Consider the following 10011-nt stretch of genomic DNA (forward strand, 5'->3'; position numbering starts at 1 on the left):
AAAAGGAGAAGAAAAGGAGTTTTCCAGTGTTTTTGTTTTTCACCAACTTCCTCTGTAAATGAACCCAGAAGGAGAGCCTATTTGGACAGGAGATTAAACCTAAACAGTCTCACCTTCTGTGTTCTGGTGTTTGGGGATTATCCTTCAGGATGTCTCAGACAACAGGAAACTGTGATTGGGCTAGTTGTTGAATATTTACCAGTTATCATGGAGTTTTTCTTGTGGTAGAAAGCTGTATCGTCAGTGACAAGTTTGATGGTTGTTCAATTTTTACTTCTTTGTAGATAACGCATTTTTTCAAAGCCTAGATCGTTTAGAATTATGTATGTTTCATTCATTGGAACTTTGTTGTTTTTTTTTTGTTTGTTTGTTTGTTTTTAAAGATTTTTATTTACTTATTTGACGGAGATCACAAGTAGGCAGAGGCAGGCAGAGAGAGGAAGGGAAACAGGTTCCCTGCTGAGCGGAGAGCCCGAGGTGGAGCTCCACCCAGGACCCTGGGACCATGACCTGAGCCCGAGGCAGAGGCTTTAACCCACTGAGCCTCCCAAGTGCCCCTCATTCATTGGAACTTTGAAAACTCAGGTGTATGTGTTTATGTCTGGGAACTCAATATGCTTTTCAATTAAAAGATGGATGGTTTATTTGACAATCGTCTAATTAGTTGCCAAAGGTATTACATCTATCTTCCCTGTCTTCATCAATGTATCCATATTCCCTTAAACAATGTTAGTAAAAATCTTCCTTTTTTTTACGTATTTACTAATTTTGATGGGATTTGTAGTTTTGATGGAATTTTAAGGGTGAAATTAAATTTACAATGTGTTCTCAATCCACTTCGTTTAAAACTTCAAAAGCATACACAAATGTGAATAAAGACTAGAGCTTTACAAATGAGAATATTTACCAGGACTATTTCCAACTCCCCAACTATGTAGGAAGACAGAGAAGTATTTTAATAAGATAAATAGAGCATTCTTTTCATCTGTAATAAGTATAAGTTATAAATTTGTGTATTTTTAGTTTTAATTCTTTGTTGTCATTCATTTATTTAATATGATGTTAATCATATTAAATACATGATAATGTATTTAATTAAATTATAATTAAATTAATATAATTAAATTATATTTCCTATTCCAAAGTTAGATAATGTTACATTCTGAATATTTTTAAAAATAGAGGTAAGTTAAAAATGATTGACTAAATATATCACAATCTCTCCCATGACTGCGACAGCATGAAAAGCAGAATGTATTTTATATGTAAATAAATGTGGTTTGGGCCTATGTTTTTCACTCTCAAATGATAGTAGAACTTTCTGATTGATGGCTTTATGTTAATAAATTTCTGGACTTTGAGAGACTGCTTAGGCTGCTGGAAACCACAAAGCAACTGAGCAGTGGAGAAGAGCGTATGTGTGCATTGTGAATGAAGTTACATATTTATATTTAAGATGTTTTTGGTCACACATTTTTAGTGCATTGACCTCATATGAAACTTTATTGATCAGTTTTCAGAACTATATTTTGTATATTTCTGTAGATACTCACATATATTCATCTATCTATCTGCCTGGATATGATTTGATTAAATGAGGACTTCACATTACTTCTTAGCTTATTTTGATAATATACCCACATTTTTTTTCTCTAAAGCCCCTAAAGAACAATGTTCACCAAATAAATATATAAATACTCAAATATTTTTCACTTTGTTTTGGTGTTTGACATAAATCCGATAATTTGCTTCCCTATAGGCCTGGCCGTATATAATGAATGAGGCAGATTGTTCTGATGATAAAACTTCTTCCTCGTGTCTATTACTCTTTCAGACTTTGAACCTACTTATATCATTACCAGTCCTTAATTATTTTTGGAAGAATATGTTGCAAAATATCCCTATCATTGGCTAACTTCACACTTGAAACTATGTTTTGGTGAGTCTCAGAGCCAAATTTGAGTGAATTTGGGAGAAAGGATAAGCTGTTTTGTGGGGCACCTGTGTGTTCAGTCACTTAGGCATCTGACTCTTGATTTCAGCTCAGGTTGACCTCAGGGTTTTAAGTTCAAGTCTCACATTTCTTTCCATGCTGGGTGTGGATTCTACTTTTTAGAAAAAAAAAAAAAGATATTTTGCAAAGGGGAGAAAATAAATTGTATAGTAACTGGGAGAAGTGGTGTCAAGCAAGTTTGTATTGTCCATTTCATTTTGTTTTCTTTCTTAGTATGTAGGAAGGAACTGGGGTGTATGTGTGTGTGTGTGTTTAATTTTCCTGAGAATAAAGTAGCATAAAATGTAAAATCAGTAAAGAAGATTAAAAAACAGAGATTGGTCTAGAAAACAAATGAAGAGATTGGGTTGGAATAGTAATTTTGACAGTTGATTCAATTAACAGTGCTAAAAAGAGAACATAGAGTTCAGAGCCTAATAGGTGGGTGTATGTGGTAGTGGGAGTCTGTGGAACATCTTTTTTTTTTTTTAATTTTTTATTTTTTATAAACATATTATTTTTAGTCCCCAGGGGTACAGGTCTGTGAATCACCAGGTTTACACACTTCACAGCACTCACCAAAGCACATACCCTCCCCAATGTCCATAATCCCACCCCCTTCTCCCAACCCCCCCCCCCAGCAACCCTCAGTTTGTTTTGTGAGATTAAGAGTCACTTATGGTTTGTCTCCCTCCCAATCCCATCTTGTTTCATTGATTCTTCTCCTACCCACTTAAGCCCCCATGTTGCATCACCACTTCCTCATATCAGGGAGATCATATGATAGTTGTCTTTCTCTGCTTGACTTATTTCGCTAAGCATGATACGCTCTAGTTCCATCCATGTTGTCGCAAATGGCAAGATCTTTTTAATATTAATTAAACCAGCAACAGTTAAATGAAGACATTTCCTGAAATTAGGGAGAAGGGAGGAGAGCTCGAATTTTGAGGGAAGTAAAGACAGTACGGAGCCGTCTCGGAGAGTGGGAGATGAAGGACCTGGAGTAGTGTGATGTTTGGGCAGCCTAACAGACCTTAAGGCTTGTGCCATCCCATAGGGTGGCTGTTCAGTTGCAAAAATGCAGAAATAAAAGTAGACAATTGGGTTTAACCAAGAAATGGTGCTTATTCCAAGTGAGTTTAAACCCCAGTGGACAAAAGGTGGGGAAATCAAGCAATTAGGTACAAAAGAAACATTACTTTGATTGATCTTAAGATGGCTGAAGACAAGAGGATACCCAATGGGTGAAGGGCAGTGGAAATGCAGTAAGATTTGCAGCCCACATGATGAAGAAAGATTATCAAGTCCTAGATACTGAAAGACATGACCTCAAATACTAGTTGGCAATGGTCAGAAAATGGAATGCCTAAAACCGAGATCGGTCATGAAAGGTATGCAGATAAGGTCAGGATCTGTGGTGAATTGCTCATGTAGGGTGAAGAATAAGAGGTTTAAGGGAGAGGACTCAAGATGTGAGAGGTTAGGGTGTTGATAGGATCATCTTTATGCATACTGAAATCTCAAAATGTTAAGACAGGTAACTTGTAACAGGATGATGGTGAATTAGAAACTGAAGTCATTCAGAAATAAGGGTTAATAATGCAGGTATTGGGAAATTACATCAGTATGTTTTATAATTGGAAATACAAAGTAATGACAAGAATTTTTTTTTTTAATATTTAATTTATTTATTTTTTTTTTTATTTCCAGCATAACAGTATTCATTATTTTTGCACCACACCCCGTGCTCCATGCAATCCGTGCCCTCTATAATACCCACCACCTGGTACCCCAACCTCCCACCCCCCGTCCCTTCAAAAACCCTCAGATTGTTTTTCAGAGTCCATAGTCTCTCATGGTTCACCTCCCCTTCCAATTTCCCCCTACTCCCTTCTCCACTCTAAGTCCCCATGTCCTCCATGCTATTTGTTATGCTCCACAAATAAGTGAAACCATATGATAATTGACTCTCTCTGCTTGACTTATTTCACTCAGCATAATCTCTTCCAGTCCCGTCCATGTTGCTACAAAAGTTGGTTATTCATCCTTTCTGATGGAGGCATATGACAAGAATTTTAAGGGCAGATGCTTTTAGGGAAGTGCAGGAGAAAATAGTTTTAAGGATGAAATGAAGAGCAGGAAACACACCTTTCCTATATCCAGACCCAGCAGTTCAAGATCTTTTCAGTGGCATGGAGAACAGTTACCACAGATAAAGACTGTGCGAAAGCATTGACCTCTCTGTCAGGGTGCAAGTTTATTGCAACAAGAATAAGGAAATGATCAGAGAAAACATGAAGTTAAAGTGGACTTTGCAGATGATTGGTCATTTCAAAAGGCATGTAGAAAGAGTTTAGGAACTGGAGAAGACTTAAAAGGAAGATTTGGTCATTTAGTGAATCCGAATGTCTAAGAGGTCTAGTAAAATGAAGGGTTAGGCTCCCTGTTATGACAATTTACATTGTATGAGAGAGAATAATGAAATCAGTTCCAACATATTTAAGATAGAGGACAGTGGTGAGGCTATTGAGTGTTGGAAGGGAAGGAAATTCAGCTGATGTCTGGAGCTTACTCAGGATCCCTGTCAAGGGAAGTCAAGAGGCAGAGGGAAAAGCAAATACAGAAACTGAGAAAAAAGTAAATAGCACTTGGTATGTTCAAAAACCAGCAAAAAGACCAGACAGGATGAAGGTAAATGAGATTAGGACAGAAATGTAGCTGAGGGCCAAATTGTATAGAAACCAGCAAGCTCGAAAAGACTTGAATTTAATTTAGAGTGAAGCGAAGAGTCGTTAGAAGGTCTGGGGCAGGGATGATTTTATTGGATTTAGAATGAATAATTTGAGATTTGTATATGGATTGGTTTTATAGATATCCAGGTAGGCAAAAGCAGGAGCTTAGAAAAAGATGCAAGGGATAGAGGTGTTGAGAATTGGTAGGATATTGCATATATTTTGAAATGAGAGCCGAGTTAGATTTTTTGTTGGAATGGATATACATACACTTGAAGGACAGAGAAGAGGCAGAGATAATTTAAGATCCTTGTTCTAGCCACAGGCCATTGAATTTCCATTTATTTAGGTGTAGAGAGCTGATGGAGAAGCTTTGCCCCTGTGGGGAGAAAGCCAGTAGTTCTGTTTTCAACACACTGCATTTGAGATGTCTATCACCCATGCAAATGGAGATGTTAAACGAGAAGTTGGTTTTATGAGTCTGAAGTTCGTGGATAAAGTCAGGGTTGGGGATTCAGTTACACAAATATTTTAGGCTTTTGTTTACACTTTTTCTTTAAAAATGTCATAGTTATGCTATTGGGATTATTTAGTCAGCATTTTAACTTTTCTCTGCATGTTTTAAAAAATGAGTAACACTTTCCTCTTTTCACATTTCTCACCCTCCCTTCTGCTTCATTTCTTCTAGAAGTTATAATTTTACTTCTATACCTATTAACTCTTCAGTCACAATTTCGTCTCTGTTTATCTTGCCTTTTCCCTGGGAATATGATCTCATTTCATTGCCTGTGCACGAAGGTCTCTCTTCATTCTCCTCTTATTCTATTATTCAGCTCAAAAATGAGCTTTTGTATTTTTCCAAAATAAAATTTCTCCCTTGAAGCATCTGTAGCATGTGTTCTAATGAATGCAGTGCCTTCTCATATCACTCTGTAGTTATTTTTTTATATTTATTCTAGTATTTTTATCTGGTGCTTTATATACATTAACTTTTATTTTGTTATTTAAAAAATGATTTCCTATTTACTGAATTTGATATCTTACATTTACAAAATTATCTTTTCTGAAAGCCTTGCTGATTCTGGGTTTTATACTCCTATTTTGAATCTGAGATTCTCACTGAGCTGTTTTAAGAGTATTGCATAAGCTCTACCCTGCCTCCGGGTATGGGGATGCATCTGTGGCGACATATACTGATAGAGGGTGTGCCTGTGACTGGACTTTTGGGCATGGAATCTTTTTGTTAATCTGTGCCTCTTGCACAGGGTTCTTTCCTACTTTCTGACCACAGGGCCCTCAAGCTCTGCTCCTTCCCTTACGGTAGATGTTTTTGTTGTCCTTTGTTTAGTATGAGTTAAATGAGGGATAAAAAGTCAAGCCTAGCTGCTCCTCCAAACGAACATCCCAGGACTCTTCCCTACTCTCAAGATAGCCCACATTTTAGTTCAGAGTAACACTCACAGCAAGCAGGATTGCCGCAAAGATGAGAGCACATTTTGAGTTTAGTACCAATCTTCCTTTTGAATACATGCCAAAAATGTAGCAAAATACTTTGTATGGAGTTAACCATCAGACCCATGAAATAAATCATATTATCATCCCCAGTTTGCAGAAGAGGATAGCATCAGAGTCCAGATGATTTCACCAAGGTCAATATGAAATAAACTATCCAATTTCAATTTGGCAATAGAGTCTGTGCATAATCCACCGTGATTTACTACCGAGTCTCAGTGATAAACTATGTGTGTTTCTTTTTCTATAATCTGGGTGGTAGTCAAGTCCTTCTTCCTCCCTGGATCTCCCATTTCAGAAATGACTCCATTTTGCTTCACTTGTCTTTTCTTGGTGGTGTTCTCACGTCTTGGCCTTTTTCTGTGGAATCTTCTTTTTCTGAATTTTTAGAGAAGTTATAATAATATCATGGGTAAGGTAGTTTTTAGCAATTATCTACATTCAACATTTTAAGTCTAGCTACAACAATGAAGTATTTAAGTTTTTCAGCACTGCAATCATGGCTGTTTTCTTGTTTTAATTGTTACCCTTTGTGTTTGAATGTGAAAAGAATTCAGGATAAGTCTGTATTCTCTTAAATTATATATAGTATTGTGTTTATATCTACATTCATATTTTCTTTTCTTTCCTGTGGAAAGGGTCCAAAGATTTCATTAGTCTTCAAATTGTAGTAAACCACAAGAGACATTATATAGGAAAAACATGTCCCTACATACACATATAATACCATACTTCTATTGTCTAAGCAAAATAGGAAACTAAAAAATGCATACAGACCTAGCTACATGAAATGAAAAATAAATATTCTTCATTGGATTTACCATTGGAAATGAGAGTAAAAAGAGATCAGTAAAAGTACAAAAATGCTAAATCCTAAATCTTGCAAATATATAAGAGGACAGCAAATGAACATTTCTCATTTCCTCATAAAATATAACATTACTTACAGACCACATAAAACACACAAAATAGCTGTAATGGTAGTAAATATGTATTATCATTCTAAATCAAGCCATAACTAATGACACTCTGGGAAAGGTTTAGTTTATACTGAGGCTAGGTGTCTTGCAAATGAAAAGCGATTTAAGTGCTAAAATCAATTGACTATATAATACCATGTTTTCTGATGGGAATAGTGCACAAAAGATGCCTGGAAGTTGTTTGTTACAATGGCTAAATGAGATTCTACCTCTGGTTATTATCAACCCATACATTCGTCATTATAAACTGCTTCATTTTTATTTTATTATATTGATTTACTTTAGCACCCAAGACAGTTTGTACTCCTACAAAATTCAGAAAACATTGATTTACTTAAATTATTCAATACTTTACTGTATGGCTATTATGTCATTTAACATTTTAGACAAATCAATACAACTTTTTTTAATTGCCTGTCACATACCTAAGGTATCGCAAATGTGTTTCGCCGGAATCATTAATTTGCACTATGTTGATGACATTTTTATAAATCTACTAGCTTAAAACAATGAAGTTGCATATGTGGGGGAAAAAGTACTAGGATATAAAATGAATAATTTGAACTAGTTGGAATATATAACATTGCAGCATACTTTATTAAATTTGTAATAATTCTATTTCTCAAATAGCTGAAAAGTGGACTGCTGTCTTCTGAGGATATCGTGTATGATTTTTTTCTCCTCTTTTAAGTCTACATAATAGATGGGATGCTAAGTAACCCTGATGCTATGTTTTCTATTTTGAGACATCTGCGGTACAGACTTTTGACTACAAGGTAGAGGGACCACTATAATTGTGAAGAAAGATATGCTTCAAATGGTAGTTTGCTGTCTTTGTATATGAGAAGAGACCAAAAGGTTAATAATTAAAATGGTTAAAAGGTGCTCATGCAGCAAGATGATCATCTGAAAATGTTATAAGTCAACTTGCCAATACAATCTTCTTTTTGATCATTCTAGAAAGAGTTGTCTGTGGCTCATTTTTCAGCCTAGAAAAGCAGCCCTGTATGGGTAGGGATTTATGTCTGCTTTACTTATCTGGTATATATGTAATGTCTGTGACATTCCTGACAAATAGTATGTAATTAGTAAATATTTGTTGAGAAGCAATGGATCAGAACGTACAATTTTTGTTCTATTTTTTATTAGCACATACTGCTTGAGGAATCCATATTTGTGTCTTCCTACTATTTCTAATAATATTGAGTTAGATAAAATATGGGCAACATAAAAAAAAAAAAAAAAGGTCGTGTTTAAGTAGACATGGTGGCCATATTACCTTGAAGCTGAATTTTAAGCCAGGATTACTGTTGCTAAGATATCAGCTATACATTATAGACTGAAGGAAAATATAGCAGACCTCTTAGAAGGAAATAACAGTCACCCAAAGTCACAGCAGCCAGAAGATAGCAAGATAAATACCATTGGTATTTTGGAGAATCATTTTGCATATGCATATAAATTTCTACATCCCAATGACTGCCCTAACAATTCTGTCTAATACTATCACATATTAGAATACATTTAGTATTGCCCACTTTAAATTCAGGGATATTGTAGCCTTGAAGAGTTTATATTGTATGAATGAGTGTGTTGTTACAAGTATACTTATAGTAATTACTTATATAACTATTTACTCTTTGACTTTTCTATATAACTGTTTTTGAGGCACCTATTATGATCTAGAAATAGTTGTCGATAATTTCTTGCAATTGAAGAACTTTACATCTGGGAAAGGAAAATACCAACAAGAACCTCAAACAAAAGAGTTTTTAAAGTATTAGACTACAGAAAGCATATGGTGTGGGGATACGAACCATATCAGTGCTTCGAAAACCATGTCTAAAGGACCATTCTCTCCTCCCAAAGTCTGTCATAAGCCAATACTTCTGAAGAATCCAAAAAGAAAATGAAATTCCAGAAAAACGAAAAAAAAATATGGAACATATCAATTTTCATTATTAAATTTGGCAGGAATAGAGAGTATCCAATAAATCAGAATAAGTATGGCATTAAAAATATTCACAAAACATATACTTGTTGATCATTGAAAATGAACAGATTGGAGATGAGTTAAAAGACTCAGTATCGCTCTAGTAATGCTGGGTCCTCACACATCATGGCTTGTCAGAAATTTATGAAAGAAATAGCAGTTCCCTTTATGGATATCTTTAGGTCCACTTTAAACAGGTGTATCAATATTTAAAGTTTTTATTGTGGCAGAAGTACTTGCTCTTTACTTACTATCAAATCTAGATTGGATTACAACCTCACTACTTGCAGGAGATAATACATATTTAACCTCTTATATAGTTTGTTTGAGAAAGCAGCCAGGCAGAGGTACATGTTGACAGTAGTAGGAGAGGAGATTATAAAGCAAGTTCAGCATACTAATTTATAATTTCTGTCCAAATGTAGAAAGTTATATTTGGTTTTTAATGCATATTCACCTAAAATTCTATAAATCTGTTAAATTTAAATAAGCTTTTTGATAAAAATGTTTAGAAATGGATTCTAAAATCCATGAATCTGTTACTGATTGATTTAATTAATGAAAAATATAAAATATTATATTAAATTCATAAGGTGATTAATAACTTTAAACTTCCTCTTTACAAAGTTTTAATTTTAATTTTTTAATTTTAATTTTAATTTTTTCTGTTTTAACATACTTAGTTAACATATTAGTTTAAGGTATCAGTATAGTAATTCAGCACTTCCTTACATCACACTGTGCTCACCATAAGTGTAGTCCTTAATCACCATCGCCTATTTAACCCGTACTCTCCTATCT

Source organism: Mustela erminea, chromosome 21, assembly GCF_009829155.1.
Source record: "Mustela erminea isolate mMusErm1 chromosome 21, mMusErm1.Pri, whole genome shotgun sequence".
Lineage (NCBI taxonomy): Eukaryota > Metazoa > Chordata > Mammalia > Carnivora > Mustelidae > Mustela > Mustela erminea.